Genomic DNA, 18192 nt, shown 5'->3' with positions numbered 1-18192 from the left:
AAAAAAAAAGTTTAACACTTGTTTCTGTTTATTTTATGCGGTGTAAATGAAGGGCCATAAACCGGTCGACCTACAAGCGTTTGAAGGAAGTGACCCTCTCGTTACATTTTGATAGTCTATCAGAGAGGGGGGGGGGGGGACAAAAATAGACCCACTAATGTGTGACCAGAGTCCTACAGGTTACTTCAAGGTTAGGGTGTTTCTGTTTTTCAGCCTGTTGTTCCGAATTTGAGTTAAATCAACATTTATTCTCAATTTACTTGATTCTTAAGGCGACCCATTTGGCCGATAGGCCTCCATGATAAGCCTTCAATCAGACCAGTGGGGGGGACAAAATGTCGAATGTCTTTTGGTGTGTATATGTCTGCTCTTTGCCTATTCTAAACCTATGTCAGTCGGTGTAAATGTCATTAATAATTTCAGTTTCTCGTTTGCATGTTTTAACATGGACAAAAAACAAAGAAAAAACTTACCAACATTCTAAACAGGGGGCTGTAAAATAGCTTGCCAATAAAAGGGTGCATCCCACTTTACCATCCACATGTTCAGATTATTCTCAATGTTCCTATCTCAACACTGAATTGATGAAAATTTTTGTAGATTTTCAAAGACGATAAATAATTTGCATATTTAAACAAAACGTTTCAGGTGAATTTGCAACAATAATAAAACAAATCATGTCAATGTAAGTAATAAACTTGGAAAGTTTAGAGATATCTGTTGTTTGAAAACTTTACTTCGTTAGTACGTAAGTTAAGACATTGGTCAAGCTGAACACAAATATCGCCTTAAAAGGATTGTAAAAGCTAAAAGGCTGTCAGTCTGCCATTTGAATTGCACCTGCAGCAGGGCTGTGACCAGGATTTTAGAAATACTTGGGTTATCCAAGCGCCCTTATCAGCTGGTGATGGGAATTCCAGCTCTTTTTAGAGGCAGACCGGCTGACTCAGCTCGCAGGGAGCCCCCGCAGTGCTCGTCATTTAGTCTCACCTTTCAATCAAATTTCCCAAAGGTTTTTCATTTCTTAATGGATACTTGTACATGTATATCCCTTTGTGCGAACACTAAACCTTGTGATTTTATAGAATACTGTTATTTTGTTTTGATAAAACAGCATGCATAGCCTCGCATGGCATATGTGCGGCGTTCTGTAGACTCCCAGCTATCTCCCAACTGTATGATCCCTCTTTTTTTACCACAGTGACTGTTCCCATGCAAGCACGTATACACAGCATACAGTCCGTACATGGATTTCCAGTGGCTGACATATTACACTGGCATTCCAGCTTTTATTAATTATGAAAAAATAAATAAATGGTTTGAACCCCATCGTTCAAACCATTATTCGAATTTACCCTCAACTTATGGGAACTGGTTGGAAACGTGGAAAAGCTGTGGTTGGGAGAGGCTGAATATTTGCATACGTTTTTTCAGCTTTTCTTCATTAAAACCTAAATAGTAATGAAATCCAGGCATTGTCATTCGCTCATACAATGTAAGTCACGGCTAGGTTGCATCATTTTCAACTTTCCCTCAAAATACAAAGGCTCACACATAGCTTTGGCCTTTTACAAAATATTTGAATGAAACAATGGCAACAAGTATCTGTACAAGGGATGCTATAGGCCTACTGCATTGTCTAACTTTTAAAATTAAACTGTAGGCTGATGACAATTTTCAAGGGCACTGTGCAGTGTCAACTGAATATTAGCACGACGTGTAAGCTGTGTGTGACTATAGGTCAGGTAGGATTGAAAACACAGCTGATAGAACTGGACTACAGTTTATCAGTTAATTCATCAAAAGTCCCAGGAGTCACAGTAAAAAAGTTTAAGTGTTATTTGTCATTTCTTGTAATCCTGCTCAAATATTTTGATTGTTAAACAAGTTGCATGGCCCCAGTGGCTGTAGGCTAGCTGGATCTTAACTGCAGCACCCCCTTTTTACCACTAGGTGGCAGTTCAGTCTTAATTTTTAGTACATAAACATGCTTAGACGATAATAAAGAGTCTGCAACTGTGGATGAATTGTGTTGGTCACACAGAGTGCTACATAATAAAGACAAAAAAAAAGAAGCTTTAAAGTGGGTCACTGCGTTATCACTGACCATTTGTCTGAGATAAGATTACCCACCTGGAACACACTCAAAACTACTTTAGTCTTAATCAAAAATGATGGTGCGACCGTGCTTTGAAATGGCACTTAGGCACCATTTGTTGATTAAACTTTATTGCCATGATGGTGCAAAGTATTCACAAGTGAAATGCTTCAGTATGCCGGTCGATAACACATGTTTGTAGGTCAAGCTGTGTTCAGATTCTTATCAAAATTTGAAAAATGTCGGGAACTTCACTTCTAAACAGTGCTTTGGTTTGTTTGGCTGTCTTATAAACAGTGCACTCAACTGAGCCTCGCTCACTGGTGTACCTGAAGACATCTAGATCCCACTGACTTTCCAGGAGGAGTTGAGCAGTTAATAATTAAAAAAAAGGGCCAATAATTAAAAAGGATGCCTTTATATGAATGAGAAAATGTTTGTAAAATTCCTGTAATCAGGATAATGTGTAATTCAGTATATTGATAGAATGGAGAGGTGACGACCGAACTCGCGCACTTTGGTCTTATCCTTGTAATTCTTTTCAACTGCAGGAGCTTGCTCCGTTCACTTGACCGAGGTTTTTAAAAGGTCGCCAATTAAGAAAGACTACCAACGGAATGTTTTCAGTGTGTGAGTCTGAGCTTTTGCAGGTTTATCTATAGAAGTGCCACATTATTAGAAACTTTAAACGGCCAGAGCTTCTTGCAGATTATAGCTCTCAAAGTGTCAAAGAGACACTTGAAGTTAGGATCCAAAAATGGCCAATCCTAAAATTCTCCCCTTGCCGTTCAACACCGTCGGTGCTCAGCCCAGTTTGATTTGGAGATTTAGCCAAGCACCTCCAAACATCAGAGGACATATAACACCGGGTGAAGAGGGCCTTCTATGACGGGTAAAATGTTCTTGAGGTGTGAAATGGGCGAGGTGCACCTTGCAAAGTCTTTAAAAATCTAAGGTAGGGTTGCTGTGACGACTGCCGAAGAGATACTGAATTAAAAGTATTAATGAATTACTGGATTTTCTGTCCTTGTGAATACTGAGCTTCTTGTAGTCCAACAATGTTATTCATGAGGTATACTGCATCTTGACACAACCTCATGGCTACGTGCAGCTATGTCACGAGTTATACGATCTCACGTGATGCAACACTTGTAACCCAGCAAGTAATCCTTGCCTTTAAATTAATGTCTTCATGCAGCCTGTCTATAGATTTAAAGATGACTGAACTGATTTGATGTGAAGTGCACATTTCATCAAATAACAGAGCTTAGAATAAAGCACATCTTCTCCAACCCTCAGAGAAACAAATTGCCAGTACAAAGTGGTCCGTGTACTTTTGCATTGGTCACATTTCACTCATATTATCCACAGTTATGTAAGAGAAGCATATCACATGTCCTCACAGAGCCCAGACATCCACGCAGAACATACCTTTTAAATCACCTACACAAAACTTTTGCTCACACACACAGACATAGGTTACACCTAGACAGAGGTATGAAGTATATGAGAGATGGGTGTAAAATTGCAAAAAAAAAAAAAAACATTGTTAAGCTTCTTCCCAAAGCACTTTGTCCAACACGATCATCACAGTGTCACAGGACCACACATTCTTCTCTTTGTTCTCTGTCAACCTTCTCATATCCCACCAACTACACGAATGCAAAAAAATAGTACATACATGCGGACATCTTAAAAGAGAACTATGAAACATCTCAAGTTAAAAGAAAAAAGTTGAAGTTTTTTCAATTTGATGCAAGTAATGCGTTTAAAAAATATTTGTACAGGGTCAACAAAAAACTAATAAGATTCATTTGCAGGAGGTAAGTGGCATGGTGAAAGAAAAGATGGGGAGGGGATCATCACTCTGTGAAACACTCTGGGAAATTAGTTGAATAATTCAATGTTTTTTAATGGAAATAATCTTGTTAAAAGCTTCAGAGAATATAGAGGAATCTGTGTGCAAGGCTGGAAACTAAAACCGAAATGTTGTGACAACTGAAGTCTGAAATCACCCGCATGAGCTTCCGGAGCCATTCTGAAAAATCCACATATGCAGGGGAAAAAAATGAAACAGGATCTTTGATGAACCTAAGCTCTTGTAAGATGGGCTGAAGTGAAATGGAAAGCTTTGTCTGACGTTAAAAAATGTGATATTCGTTTTGAAAGTCGTGGATGTCGAGTCCTTCAAGTTGAAGGGGAGAGACCATTTGGCTCAAAATCCAGTTCCCATTCAGAACATGTGGAGCATTAAGAAGAGTGTGGATCTGCAGGAATTCTGTCGTATCCTTCAAGAACGGAAGCCATTTTGATTTCAAAACTGCTGCGGTTGCCCTTATAATTCGCCAACACTTACACAATGTTGCTAATAGAAGAAACGATGCTCTTTGTATTACTTTTAATGAAATAATCAGTCCTCATTCATTATTAAATTATCAATAAATTATATAAATTATTCTGTTTTTCTTTTATATTTTACACACTAATCAAACTAACTAACTTTTGTGGAAACTACTTTAGGCTGTAAACAAAGAGGATATCTGGCCTTTATGCGCCAACGTCCCAAAGTTTGTCTTGGTCTACAATGATGAGGAATGCCTGGCCTGTGCACAGATTGGCACAATTTGGCATGTTGACATTTTCCTCCTCTCCACTTCTTCCCAGAACGGTCCCCAGACACTGTCTTTTCCTTCATGGCACTTCTTTTAATATTCTTACTGGAAGAAATTCTCAGGGGCAATGAGGTCAATCTCCTGTTGCATTTCATTCTCCTCACCCTGCTCTTCATTAGTGTGTATAAGTCAGAGCTAGTTTGGAGCAGTTATTTCAGGCTGGCCAGAACCCCTCTTTCTCAGAATAATCCTCCGCTGCAGGGCTGAAACCCTAGCCGATTCTTGATATAGACCCACGGTCAGCACTGGCTCTGATATAGGATTTTAGCACCTGAACACTTGCAAGCCTCCTGCCCAACATGGGACCTGTTGAACCAGCTCACCCCACTGTTGCACACAAACAAACACACACACATACACACACACCCAGTCACCTCTTGTGATGCCCTCTTATGATCTCTCTCTCTCTCATGGCTTTCTTGTCTCTCTGATATCATAAGGGAACAAGAACCTATATCCACATGCGATCTCATTGAAGCCTGCTTTACCTGCATCCCTGAACCTCTACAATGCATTCGTTTACACGCAGTCTATCTTAATTTAGGTTTAGAACATAATCTGTAGGATTTAAAAGCCTTACCAATCAGTTAGTCCGCCTGTTTGTTTGTTTGTGTCAGTACGTTTGCCGTATGTTGTGCTCCTGACCTGGTTTGCCTCAGTCAAGCTCAACAAAAACACTCTTGAGGACACAACAGATGATTTCTCTGAGCTCCCTCTTTCTCTAGCCGACCATTTCTTTTCTCACACCCTCTCCATTTTCCTCATTTTCCAGAGAACGGAAAAGGTTGTGGAATTTCCAGTGAATTGTCACAGACATGTTCGGCTCCGATGTAATGCAGCTTTTTTTCATGGGCCAACAGACAAAGAGAGTGCAAAGTCACTTCCACTCTCAGCTCTGGAACTCAGGCCTCAGGAGGTGGAAGTTTGCCACGACCTGCAGAAGAGCATGGAGTTTAGTGTGCATGTGTACTACAGAAACTAGGTATAACTTATTAATGCACCTCATACATATTCAAGAGCATTAGTAGTTCATTCCTATTGCTCTAATGGTGAACATTTTGCTTGCTAGTATACTCAAATTTAAAGCCTTCAGGACCAAGATCAAACAATTTCACATCTCTCTCTCTCACACACACACAAACAGGCGTAGTGTCACATGTGCAGGTTACCGTGAGTTTTGCACAGGTTGCTTTTGACTGAGAAACTGCACAGTGTTACATAGCGCACACCGCCACACACAAAGAAAACCCATGTAAGGCTTGTCATCCATAAAGTGGTCGGCCGCTTCTATAGCCCTGCAGGAAGCATGTGACCATCGCTGGAATCCCCCTTTCATTTGTGAGAATCGGCTGAATCACATTGGTCTCTGTAGAGCCCTAAGCCCTAAGTGAGATGGCTGTGCTGACCTTTTAAAATCAAAACGCTGTGGAGCTGGGCAGAGATGGTAAAGAAGAAGCAAAGAAGCTGATGCACATGTGAATGCTTTCATAAAGGAAGCAGGAAACTTGTAGAATTCATATTAGTCCAGAGTAGAAACGTAAAGCATAAGCTCTCCTTCCTTCTTTCTTTTCATTCTTTTGAGGTCAGTGGGACACCAACTTGTCAGCTTATGTGTGAGCACTGGCTCTCACGTTTTTGTCACATGGACATTCCTGTCCCCTCTCTCATCCCTCCAATAAACAAAAGACCATTTAATGATTGGAGATGCTTGTTTAGCCTACTTCTGCTGCCAGCTCCTCTTTTGCACTGCTCAGCTGTGAAGAATGCCCCAGTTTCACTTGCATGCTGCTAACAAACAACCACACATGCACTCCTTTCACCTTTTCACTCATATACTTGTAGCTCTGTTGCCTCCTTCTCAAATTTGCCCAGTTATCCGGACACGGACGGATGCTTTTTCTCACCGTGATTCGCTCCTGGCCACTTGCCCAGTGTTGAAAAGATGCGCTCAGACCTACTCAGTCACACACTGTCACGTAAGCTCCAGCCTCTTCGATGGCTTAGAAGTTTACTGGGCCTGAACTTAAAAGTTTCCTTTCATGGACATGTATGAACAAATGAATGGTTACCGTGAGTTTTGCCAAACTGTGTACAAGCTGTGTGTGTAAAGTGATGTTCACTCACACTCTGCAGGTCTTCTTGTCCATAAAAGAGCCTACTTAGTTGTACACTGTGTTTGGTGCTTGACTTTCCATGTCTGTTGAAATCAATGTTGCATCGTGAAGCCAATGAAAGTATTTTTAATTTAAGAAAATACGCTTTAAGGAGTTGTCTCCAAAGATACGTGACGAAATAGTCAAAAAATGGACATTTCGAAAGAAGATTACCAGGACACAGCTAGGTTTGTGTTTAAGTTCTTCAACTTGATGTTGCAACTCAACACTTTTCCATCACAAATAAAATTCCACGTAAGAGCAAGCCAAGAAAGAATTGTTTGTTTTTTGTTTGTTTTTTTTAAAAACTGAGAAATACATGCAGGAGGATCAGATGAAGGAAAGAACAATGATACATGGGTTTGTGTAATGTTTGTTTAATATCTGTTTAATGTTTATCAAACAGGAACAATGCACAATACATGTATTGCACCAGATATAACTAGAAGCTCATTTTCTTTCCCTGTTGGGCAAAGCCAAGTAGACAGAAATACAGGCGCTCTGAATTGACCAAAAGTTACTTAAAAAAGACTGACTTGAATATGTACGAATGGTCTGTTGAGTTTTACGAGTCTTCTTTATGGAGCACTGAGACCTGGAAGCTGGAACTGTTAGGATGCTTGGATCAGTCACACATTTGACATATGATGGGTACAGCACCATCCAGCCACTGCCACACACACTATGCCGAAACTGTTACACGTGAACAGGCTGACTTCGGGCTGACTTAAGGCATCTTTTCAGAGTTCTCTGAACACTGGGCCATTATAAAGCCCTCCATGAGGACAATTATCCCACATATGAAGCAGAGCTTCAGGAATTCCTCCTGGAATCTCCTTGAGTGGTCATCTCAGTGCCTAGACTTGTATCTTGTTGAAATCTTTGGTGGAATCCACAGAAAGAAGGAGAGAAAGGAATTACACTGACCCAGATGGGTATTAGTAGGCTCGCTAAAATTCCAAAAGAGGAAGAATCTTGCGAGAAACAATCTGAAGATTGAAGATTAAATATTTAAACGTAATTCTTACGCCTTGTTTTATGGGCTTTTCTTACAAAAAATGTACTTTGGGTAACGTCAGTATTGTTTGCACGGAAATCCCTCAATCATTAAACATTCAGCTTTAGCTTGTATGTCACAAGAGAGTCTTGTAAGTTAGGAGGGGTCAAATAATCATAACTGCAACTGTAAAGGAGGTCGCAAACCCTTGCATCGAGAAAGAAAAGAAGTGTATTTCTTAAACTGTAGATCTAAACCCCAAAAGAGAACCAAATAAATAAATGTAGGAAGTGGAGGTGCAAATCGCTTCATATTGCACAGCAGAAAACCACATGAGAAATATGTTATTTACCAACACGTGCATATATTAATGCTGCATATGTAGGAAGTTATCATATAATAAAATGACGTGTAATGTTAATCATACTTATGATTATGGAACATTTCAATGCGCATGCTTCCTGTGTTTTCACAGCACTTTGCCAGCTATCCATCTTTTGCCCCTGCCAGTCTGCCTCTCTCCCTCCCAGCAGGCTCTTGTAATCCAATAATCCACCTTAATCCAAACTGAGATTCCATTAAGGGTGAAAGAGCCACTTTGTTCATGAGATTAAATTAGTTTCATAGTATATTTGATGTTTTATGTGTGCACATTAGCATGCTTTTGTTTATGCACATACGGTATATTGAAATAAGTGTACGAGAACTGATGTGCTGTGAGGGGAGGAGAGGTCACCGCAGATTGGGTCTTTTTTACCAAGCAGCTGTTCCTGCAGCTTCCCGCTGGTTCTTCATCCGTCTCCTGTGTTCTTTGCATTAGCAGGGATCATTCCAGCGTTCTCTGAACCCTGGCAGTCTGATCCCCATCACGTTTCACCTTCTACACTCAACCTACTGCCCCACTGCCCCTTGCGTATCTGCATGGCAAGCTCCACCAAAGAAGACTCCATATTCTTCGGTTTACTGGCCCTGTGGCGCCCGCGTGACGTACGCCATCGTCTTGACCTACAAACCACACGCTCCCTCTGTCTCCTCTGGTGTCTCATAGAGGCAGAAAGCTGAGTTAAGGTCTTATGAGACAACTCAGTTTAATCATCATTCTCTCTCGGTTTAATCAGTCATCACGAAGCTGGGTGAAATCTGCTGTGAATTACTACTGGACTGATGGTCATGTGTTCCTAGAGTCCCGTGCAGTTGCAATCCTCCGCTCTGCACTATTTTTAAGCTGTCCAGCTGGCATTTCAACCCCCTCCACCAACACCACAGACGCACACACCCACATACAGTAGTATGTGTATGTGCATGTGCAGGGTTGGTATGACGGCCCTTTGCCTCTCCTATGCCCTTGTATGGTTGTATGACCCATAGACCAGCATGCCCCAGAGGTGTTGATTTCCATTCCTGGAGCCCACTCCTACAACATATATTCCTCTTAGCCATTATCATGTCCTGTCACGCCTTGTGCCCAGTAGCTGCTCCCATCACACATATGCAATAAGTCCAGATGGTCATGCAGCATTCACACACTTGCTTATGCGCAAGAAGTGAACCCATGCCATTTTACAGAACTAACGTAAATGGACAATACAGCACTGCCAGCCTCACGTTTCCAGTGTACATTTCACCAACTGACTGGATTAGTAACATTAGCCCTGAACTCTTGAACCCAGGACTCTATGCACTTAGAGAGCCTGGCTGACATACAACTACTGTTCGGTTTAACTCTCTGGTGGAAACTGTCAGGTGAGACAACTGAACCCACTGGCACACTTATTCAGTAAATCTGAAGATACGGCAACCAGCTCGTTAGCTTAACTGAGCATGAAGAGAGTACATTGGAAAACAGCTGGCCTAGCACTGTCCAAATGTCAGATAACAGCCAAGAACAGACCTCATTGTAATCCTCATCTAGTACGCCTATTAACCTCTAATTGTAGACTCATGGACAGTGTACAGACCTGGTATGCAGAGCGAGTGCACAGTGACAAGTCTACGGGTCACAACAAATTGCTTGGTTCATGGTAATCCACAAAGAGCCTTGCAAACTTGTGGCCTAGCAAAGTAAACACTGCTGTACAAGGAAAAAGTACAAATTTACTGGGGGTCATGTGCGCGATCATAACCGAGTATAATTGTGTTGTAAGGAGAAAGTCTGTACTGGTAAATACAGTGGAAAAAACAACAACATATGACATCTAAAGAACTTGGAGTTGACCTGGATCATTCTCCCGCGCGGGGGGGGGGGGTTGGGCTTCAGCTTGTATTCTAAGCTGCACAAAGTGGCTCTCCACGGGCAAATGCCTGGCAGGACACTGTCACTGAAAGAATGGTGCAAAAAGGCAAACTTGAAGGGTTGAAGCATACGCTTTCTGGCAAATATTGTCTGGAGAGATGACACCAAAGTCAATTTCTTTGGGTGCATCAACATGTCTCTTACCCTGGTCTTTTCAAGAGGACAGGGACTTGAACTAAACAACAAAAGGCAAAAAAAGAATATCTAAAAAGGAAAAGATGGACTATTCAACCTGAGCAGCAATGAACACCGACCCAAATAAAAACCTGATATCTGCCCTCACAGGAGAGGACTCAATCCATCCATCCATCCATCCATCCATTTTCCATTTTCCATTTTCCATTTTCAAAATTCTGAACTATCACGGTGATATGTTTGGCCCGGTTTCAGACCACATTTACAGAATTTGATTACCTACGTTTGTCCTTTTTTTTTAACATATGCCTACATGACTTTTTCTTTCACCAATCTGGACTTTTTTTTTTTTGGGTGTGTTTTCATTTTTAGACATTATGTATCACAGTCTGCTCCTTGTTTCCTCAACTTAGTGTTGACATTGTTCTGGAATTTTCCTGCCCCAGTAGGGGTTTCCTTGTACCTCTAAAATTTCTGTTGAACTCCCTTTACATGTCAACTTCCTGTGTTATTTTGACATCCTTTCTCCCTTGAATATTTCCTTAATCTTTACATCCCATCTATGTTTCTCACTGGGTTCTGTTGCTAACTGCCTCACCTTCATCTTGTCAGTGATTATTCTCTTCTATATGTACAGTCCTTGGTTTCCCCTGCTCTATAAAAGATCCTCGTCGTTCTCACCCACCTCTGCTTCCGTGGATGATGAATTGTGGTTTTCCAGTTGGTACCAGCTCTGCCTGTGTTTTGTTCTTCATCTGCCTGCCATTGATGGCCTGCATTTAGGTTCTTATCCAGTGTACACGACACACCCTTCATTGAAAGAACTGTTGTTGTTTTGACATGGGTTCGTCATGAAACTATGAATCATCTTAAAGGTTGTTTTCTGTGAATTAATCAACCAAATTATGATTTGTTAATTAGTGAGCTTTAGATGTTGTGGGCACGTTTTGTTAGAGATGGACAGAATCAGGCCGGCCGTCTCCTCATCTGTCTACTAAGCAGCCGGGTTGCTGACGTATTTAAAAGCGGTGTCGCTCTTCAAGTCTTCATCTAAAATCTGATGAAGGAACTTCCAAAAATATCAAACTATTCCTTGAATTCTGGAGGGTTGTTTGTAAAAAAAAAAAGGATTTAAAAAACAAACAAACAGATAGCTAAAGTAAATCCCATGTTCATTGCAAATGTGCCCGACAGTTTAGCCTATAAAGTTCTTGTCAGTTTTGTGAAGTTTTACAAAGCCGCTTTTGTTTGCCTCTTAACATCATGCCTCACATCTAAATATAGCACCCGTGTGTGCATTCAGCCGCCGGTGAAACACAAACATTAGTGTCATGTAGTGCGATTGAATTATTGATGCCCAGCTGATGATTTTATTCATAATGTTTTCCAGTCTCCCTTAAAGTAGCTGCATATATGCGAGTGTTTAAGTGTGTATGTGTGTGTGTGTGTGTGTGTGTGTGTGTGTGTGTGTGTGTGTGTGTGTGTGTGCGTGCTTGTGTGTGCGTGTGTGTGCGTGTGTGTGCGTGCGTGTGTGTGTGCGTGCGGGAAAGAAACAATAAGACAAACACAGAGACAGAAATTAGTTGATGCAAAAGTGTGATTGAGATTTTGCTCCAGAGGGAAACATTCCTCCTCTCTTCAGTCGGTCGGCGTGTTTCTCGTCAGAGACGGCTTCCTGCCTCTCTGCCATGGAAAAAGCTCTTAAGACTACAATCGACTGAGCGGCCATTACAAAGAAGACAGAGAATACTCTGAGAGAGAAAATAAGAAGAGTGGGGCTTCCTGGCACACACAAACATGTAAACATATTCATACATACATCCTGTCGGCACCACTGGTGCCACCGTGTCCTGGATGCATTGACTTATAACGAAGGATTTACTGCTCTCAGGGAACATTTCAGTGGAACTTTTGTCCCTTGAAACAAAGTAATGCAGTATACCCCTTAAACTAGATTTGCCATAATCAGTAGTGAATTGACTTTACAAGCAGCCAATTATGGAGAATTACTAGTTGATGTGGGAGCGTTCAAAGTACAGTATGCCTGACTAATACCTACTAAATAGTTGGACTTGGGGACCAGCATGAAATGTCAATTTCGCAGAATTCCTTGTTCTTGTTGAATAACACTGGAATATATTGATTTCTTTACTTGGAAAGCAGCTTCAGCGAAAGAACAAACAAGATGGGACATGTGACAGAAACTAATGAATCCATGTTTACTCAGACGCAGCTCAGAAGCCTGCGTCATGCACCCATGTGTACATGGAAACTTAGAGGCAGTGTGCTTGTTTTGCTTGATTATTTGAGTTGCTTTCTAGATGCACCTCGCCCAGTTTACAAACGCAATCAAACTTCATATCAGTTAAAGGGAGGTAACCCGAATGACTGCAGGAGTGCTCACTGAAGGTTCAGACTGGCAGATGACTGTCTGCTAAACTCCAAAAATTCCCCGCTAAAGGTTGTCCTGTCTTCCCCAGGAAACCTGAACCCAACCATAAATATCCAATTTACCCAGCAACAGAAAGGATGTTACAACCGTGTCCAGACTGTAGGTGCCTTGCCAGGATACAGGAGTCTGCGGCACTTGCTAAATATCATGTACGTCACGTAATGACTCCAGCGACCCGTGGACAGTCAAGGCTGGCCATGCTTATCAACTGTAACACAGGTAGTTAAGGCATGTGCGGATGATGGAGGGGAGGAGGAGAGTGTGAGAATAACATGTAGGCTCAAGAGAAAAAAAGGGGTGAAGGGAGATCATTTATAAAGTCTTGTAAGAACTGGTTTAAGGAGTATTTATAGCTTTCAGCAATCATATTGTAGCTTACATATAAGGACAAGCATGTCTCCTGGCTTTCAGCATGAAGCCTGAGTTAATAAACTACACTGGCATAGAAAAAAGACATACATTTCTTATAATCCTGATCTCTGATGTCAGCTGTAAGGTGGTGTGGAGGTTATTGTCTCATGTTTGCCTCACAGCAACAGGGTTCCCGGTCTGTGGCCCTTTCTGTGTGGATTTTAAGTGTCCTGTGTTGGACTAGTGGCCGGTTCAGGGTGGACCCTACCTTTCGTCCAGTGGCCGCTGGGATAGGCTCCAGCTGTAGTATTAAAAGTCAAACGAGTGGAAATTGAGCTGCTCGTCTCAGCTGTGGCCCAGCACTCAGAAAATCTAAACAACCAGATGGAAAGCAGGTGAAGATGTAAGAAGATAGCAAAGTGTTTCAGGGAAGCGTTTTCTCAGTTCATGATGTAATTCCATACCTTCACGGCGGTTTTCGCTGACTCTGAAATGGTGATGCACTTTTTTTTCTGTGCCACCACACACGCGTAAATATGACCTCCATAATGTATTATGTATTAATGTATCATAATGTTTAATGTGTATTTTGAAAACTATCATGAAAAGAACACGTCTCAAACCATCAATCATGCCTTGAGCCAGTGACAAAAGATGGGGATTCGAGTAAATACTACAAAAATTCTGGAGGCAAACATCATCCCAAACGCACCTAAAAATCCACAGCTGACCACCTCTAGAAGTTCAGACTTGGTTAAACCTTCACCTGAACAGTCAAAGAAATGTGCCGTTGTTTAACTGGGTGCCCTTTGGAAATCGTGCCATACTTTACTAACTTGGCAACCCACAGTGAGCCAGATTTTGACCAGAGTTGTCTGAACTTCTGCGTGCCTCGACATATCTTGTCATATTGCTTTTTTTTTATATGACATGCAAAGCATTTGTTGTTGAAAGCTACTTTACAAACCAACCTACTTTGCCTTACAGTGTGCTGGGTGGGAGAAAAAAACTCCACTGAAGTGTTTCGTAATAAATACATCAATCTGCCTCTCCATTTATATCAGACTGTGAAGATAATATCGTGTGAGGAGCTTCTGAGTGGGTGAGTTTACAGTTAATGCAAAGTGATAGCTTTGATGTGACCTTTGAGTTTCTCCCTAGAGTGTTGCCATGCAGACCTGCCACCTTAAGGCTATAAGAGCACTTGAAAGACGCAATCATAAAAACACATGCAAACTTATACACTCACACATAGACAGAGAGACAGACACAGAGTCAGATTAATCCCCGTAGACAGAGGATGAGTCAGCCTCTATTCCCGGCCCAGCTGTGACCCAGCCGGGTCATGTAAACAACACGAGGAAACTGAAGAAACCTAAATACGACGGCTACGCTAACAGGCATCAAACACATTTACTGTTGCAACAGATCAAGCTGTTGTTTCAGCCAGTTAGAAGAAGTTAGAGGCCTCAGCTAACGTCCCTTTCTAATCAACAACAAGAAAAATGCCCACATGCACGGCTCCTCTACCCTGCAGCGTGTGCGGAATGTAGATTGGTGGTTTGGGTGGGCGTGTGTTCCTGGAGCACAACCCCACCTCAGCCAACGATCTGCATCTGTTTATCTTGTACGGACATGTGCTCGGCTGTGTATGTGGGGATTCGAACTGGTGTGAGCTCAGCTGCGAGTGTGTCACTGTGAGCATATGAGTAAGAAACAGTGGGCTGCAGTCTGCTTTTGAGCATGTGGGGGCATGTGTTGTGTTATGTGTGTACGGAGGAGGGGTGGGGGGGCACTAATCTGACATTCTCCCACTGCTTCCAAAGCCTGGTTCGTACCTCAGCTGTGCCAGTGGACCGAAGCCAGGCGACACACATAGCTCTGCTGTGTGTCTGCACTCTGTGACCTGCAACTGTGTGTGTGTGTGTGTGTGTGTTTGGCTGTATTGTCCATTCCAATATCAAGTTAAAAAAAAAAAAGGCTTGTGTAACTGGAGAAATGAAGTGCACAGTATCCTGCGAATGAGCGCTGTAGAGTAGTGAGTCAGAGTTCTAGTTGAGGCTTCGGTCCAGACAACACAATTTCCTATGGTGGAACACTATAGTGACTTCAGACAAGCCACATAAGAAGTGTTTTTTTGATAGATTTATTCTAAATTTAACACACAAATATGTGAACAAACAAAACATGATATAATCACTGGCGGCCCTAAAGGCAATCCGTCAAGGTTGGCCAGACACATGAGACACATCCGTCATTCTCTCACATCCCTAAATGCAGGTTGAGTAACTCAGCTGTCTTTTACAAGTCTGCTGCTGTTTTGAGGGACTTTCTTTAAGGGACGAAAATGCAAAAAAAAATGTTTTTGGTTGAACTGTGTAGACGAGACTTATACATGACATTCTAGACTTTCTAATAACAGGTCAAAGGTCGTGGAAATTTTGGTTCCAAGCCATAAAATGTGTAGTTCTGGGAGGTTTGGCAATGGGAACGTTTCCAGTAAACCTCAGATAACAAACGTATGCCCATTACCTCAATTATCTTCTTAACTTTGCCGAATCGACCTATGTGCAAAAAGAAATAGAGGCTCGCGATTTCTCTGTTTATCCCAACAAAGCGTTTCGTACCTCCTTAACAACACCAACAAGAAAACTAAGGGAACATTCACACGTGTAGAGAGAGAGAGAGAGAGAGAGAGAGAGAGAGAGAGAGAGAGAGAGAGAGAGAGAGAGAGAGAGAGAGAGAGAGACATAGACACACGTTTACGTATCAAGCCAAACGTGGCCCAACGAGCAGGTCAGGATTTCTTAACCTGTGTGGTAATAAGAAACCTGTCACCACCCGGCCCCTCCCGCTCCTCAGTCGGGACCAGAAATCCTGCCGTGGCTCCATTTGGTCTGCAGACTTGCGGAGTTTCTTGTGTGAAGGATGAGAGGAGTGAGGAGAGACACTACGTGATGTGCGTGGTTCACAGAGTAGAAATCAGTGTGTCAAAGTGGATGTAGAGAGACGAAGGGGCTTTGGGCCATATGGTCAGAAGGTGACTGGGTTGATGTCTAATGGGATTGGGCTAATCTGCTTTTTACATTGACAGAAGGAGAAGGGGGGGAAAAAATCGTTTAGATTCAAACCTTTCCTCCTCACTTGTTTGTTTTGAAAGGAAGTTGCTGATGAATCGGGTAAAAAGACAAGCTAAAGTGAAACTAGAACATGAGAGTTATATGTCAACGTGTAAACAAGGCACTTGTGTGTAAAGACAGATTAATAGATCCGAGCAGATATATGTCGTTTTTAAGGTTCAAATCCCATTAAGCTTAACATAACAGAGTCATCTTTCTTCTCTCCTACGCTGTTTTGCTTGCTTGTTTGCTCAGCCTGGACTTTTATTCTAAGAACAATGTTAATGAAATCACACCGACTCGCCGCTGATGGAAAGCCGCACCCAGGCTGATGAAAAATAATGATAAACACGTCATTTTCCCAGTGAGGCATCTTACATATTTCTCTTTAAAGACCAGCTGGCACTAAAACATGTCGGCCAAACTGCATTACACACGCACGCACGCACGCGCGCACGCACACACACGCACACACACACACACACACACACACACACACACACACACACGCAGACACGCACACGCACACACACACACACACGCACACATCACCTCTTGTGTTTTCAGCACAAGGTGATGTTGTTCAACCGGTTTCTCCTCCTGCTCCCTTTGCGTGTATACCTGACTTTTTCATCCCTCCAGGCACCTGTGAGCAAGTGTAAATACCCATGAGTCATCAGTGCAGATGATCAGTCTGCGGTCATAAATGCTGCATCGTTTTTTTCCCCCGCTTTTCTTTTAGAAGGGCAAAGAGACGAATGGGACTCTGGGTTGAGAAAACAATGCATCACATAATCATTCTTCTAGTAAACTTTACAAATGGATTTTCTGGCCCCTACCTGAGAGCCTCACAACATTTAGGCGTAAGGAAACCCTGACAGAGGTCGCTCCGGTTCTCGTCTTTCAGCTGACGTTAACTTTCGAGTTTTCTGATCTGAACATGAAGTCAAAGTGAGGCGAAACTGTGACAAAGGTTGTCCATATTACACAAGAGTTTCCTACAATGACAACACTGGACTGCTGAGCTCTCTCTGTGACCGGAAGTCATACCATTTAACACAAAGTAGACCCGTTTCACGCGCCATAATAGGGGAGACAGAGCTGCAGCTTTACATCCACAGCAATACCAAATATTAAATCATCAGCTCACCGAGCATTCCGGCCCTCTCCATTAATTTCATTAGCTGCAGCTGCGTCCTCTCTGCAAAGGCTCTTTTGTAACAGAAGAACAAAATCGGCTTTTACCACCATTTAAGTTTTTTTGTGTTTCACAATCCCTTCAAAAAAAACAAATGAGAACATTCTATGTTTATTGAATTAGCCAAGCATATTCCCCAAGCAGACTCACTGAAACGACTAAACCCAATATCACTCGCATGTAGAGGCCCACTGTGTCAATGGATTGGTCCAACGTTTAGCTTGAAAAGTTGACTTTTTGGTCAAAGTCTCAAAGTTTGAATACGCAACTAGTTTTCAATTAAGCTTCAGTCTCCATGGCAGCTGTATACTATGAGCCATACATTAATCTGTTAGTTATGCAACAGTAATCTATCATTGGATGAGGCAAGCTGTGATGCACCAGGACTATTAGTGGCTCAGCTCCAGCTCACAACGGGAAGAGGCCAACTCAGATTTTCCATTCAGTAAATCACCTTGTTGGTACACATTCATGTCTTCGTTAACTCTGGGACTGAATCAACCCCCTGCACACATGGTGCTGAGCTTGACGAGTTAAACAGGATGGTGTGAGCCCTAGAGCTGCATATATACAGAAATCCACTGTTTTATTTTGGCAAATGTTCCTAAATGTTGCTACTACTGGCGTTTGCTGGTTATGTCAAAAGTCCTGTGTTGTAGACATTGTATTAAGTATCAGAGAATCTTAATCTTATTGGTTTTGAAATTGATGTCTTTTGAGTAAC

This window comes from Odontesthes bonariensis, chromosome 3 (assembly GCF_027942865.1).
Source record: "Odontesthes bonariensis isolate fOdoBon6 chromosome 3, fOdoBon6.hap1, whole genome shotgun sequence".
In the NCBI taxonomy this organism is placed as follows: Eukaryota; Metazoa; Chordata; class Actinopteri; order Atheriniformes; family Atherinopsidae; genus Odontesthes; species Odontesthes bonariensis.
Note: the sequence above shows the minus strand (reverse complement) of the source record.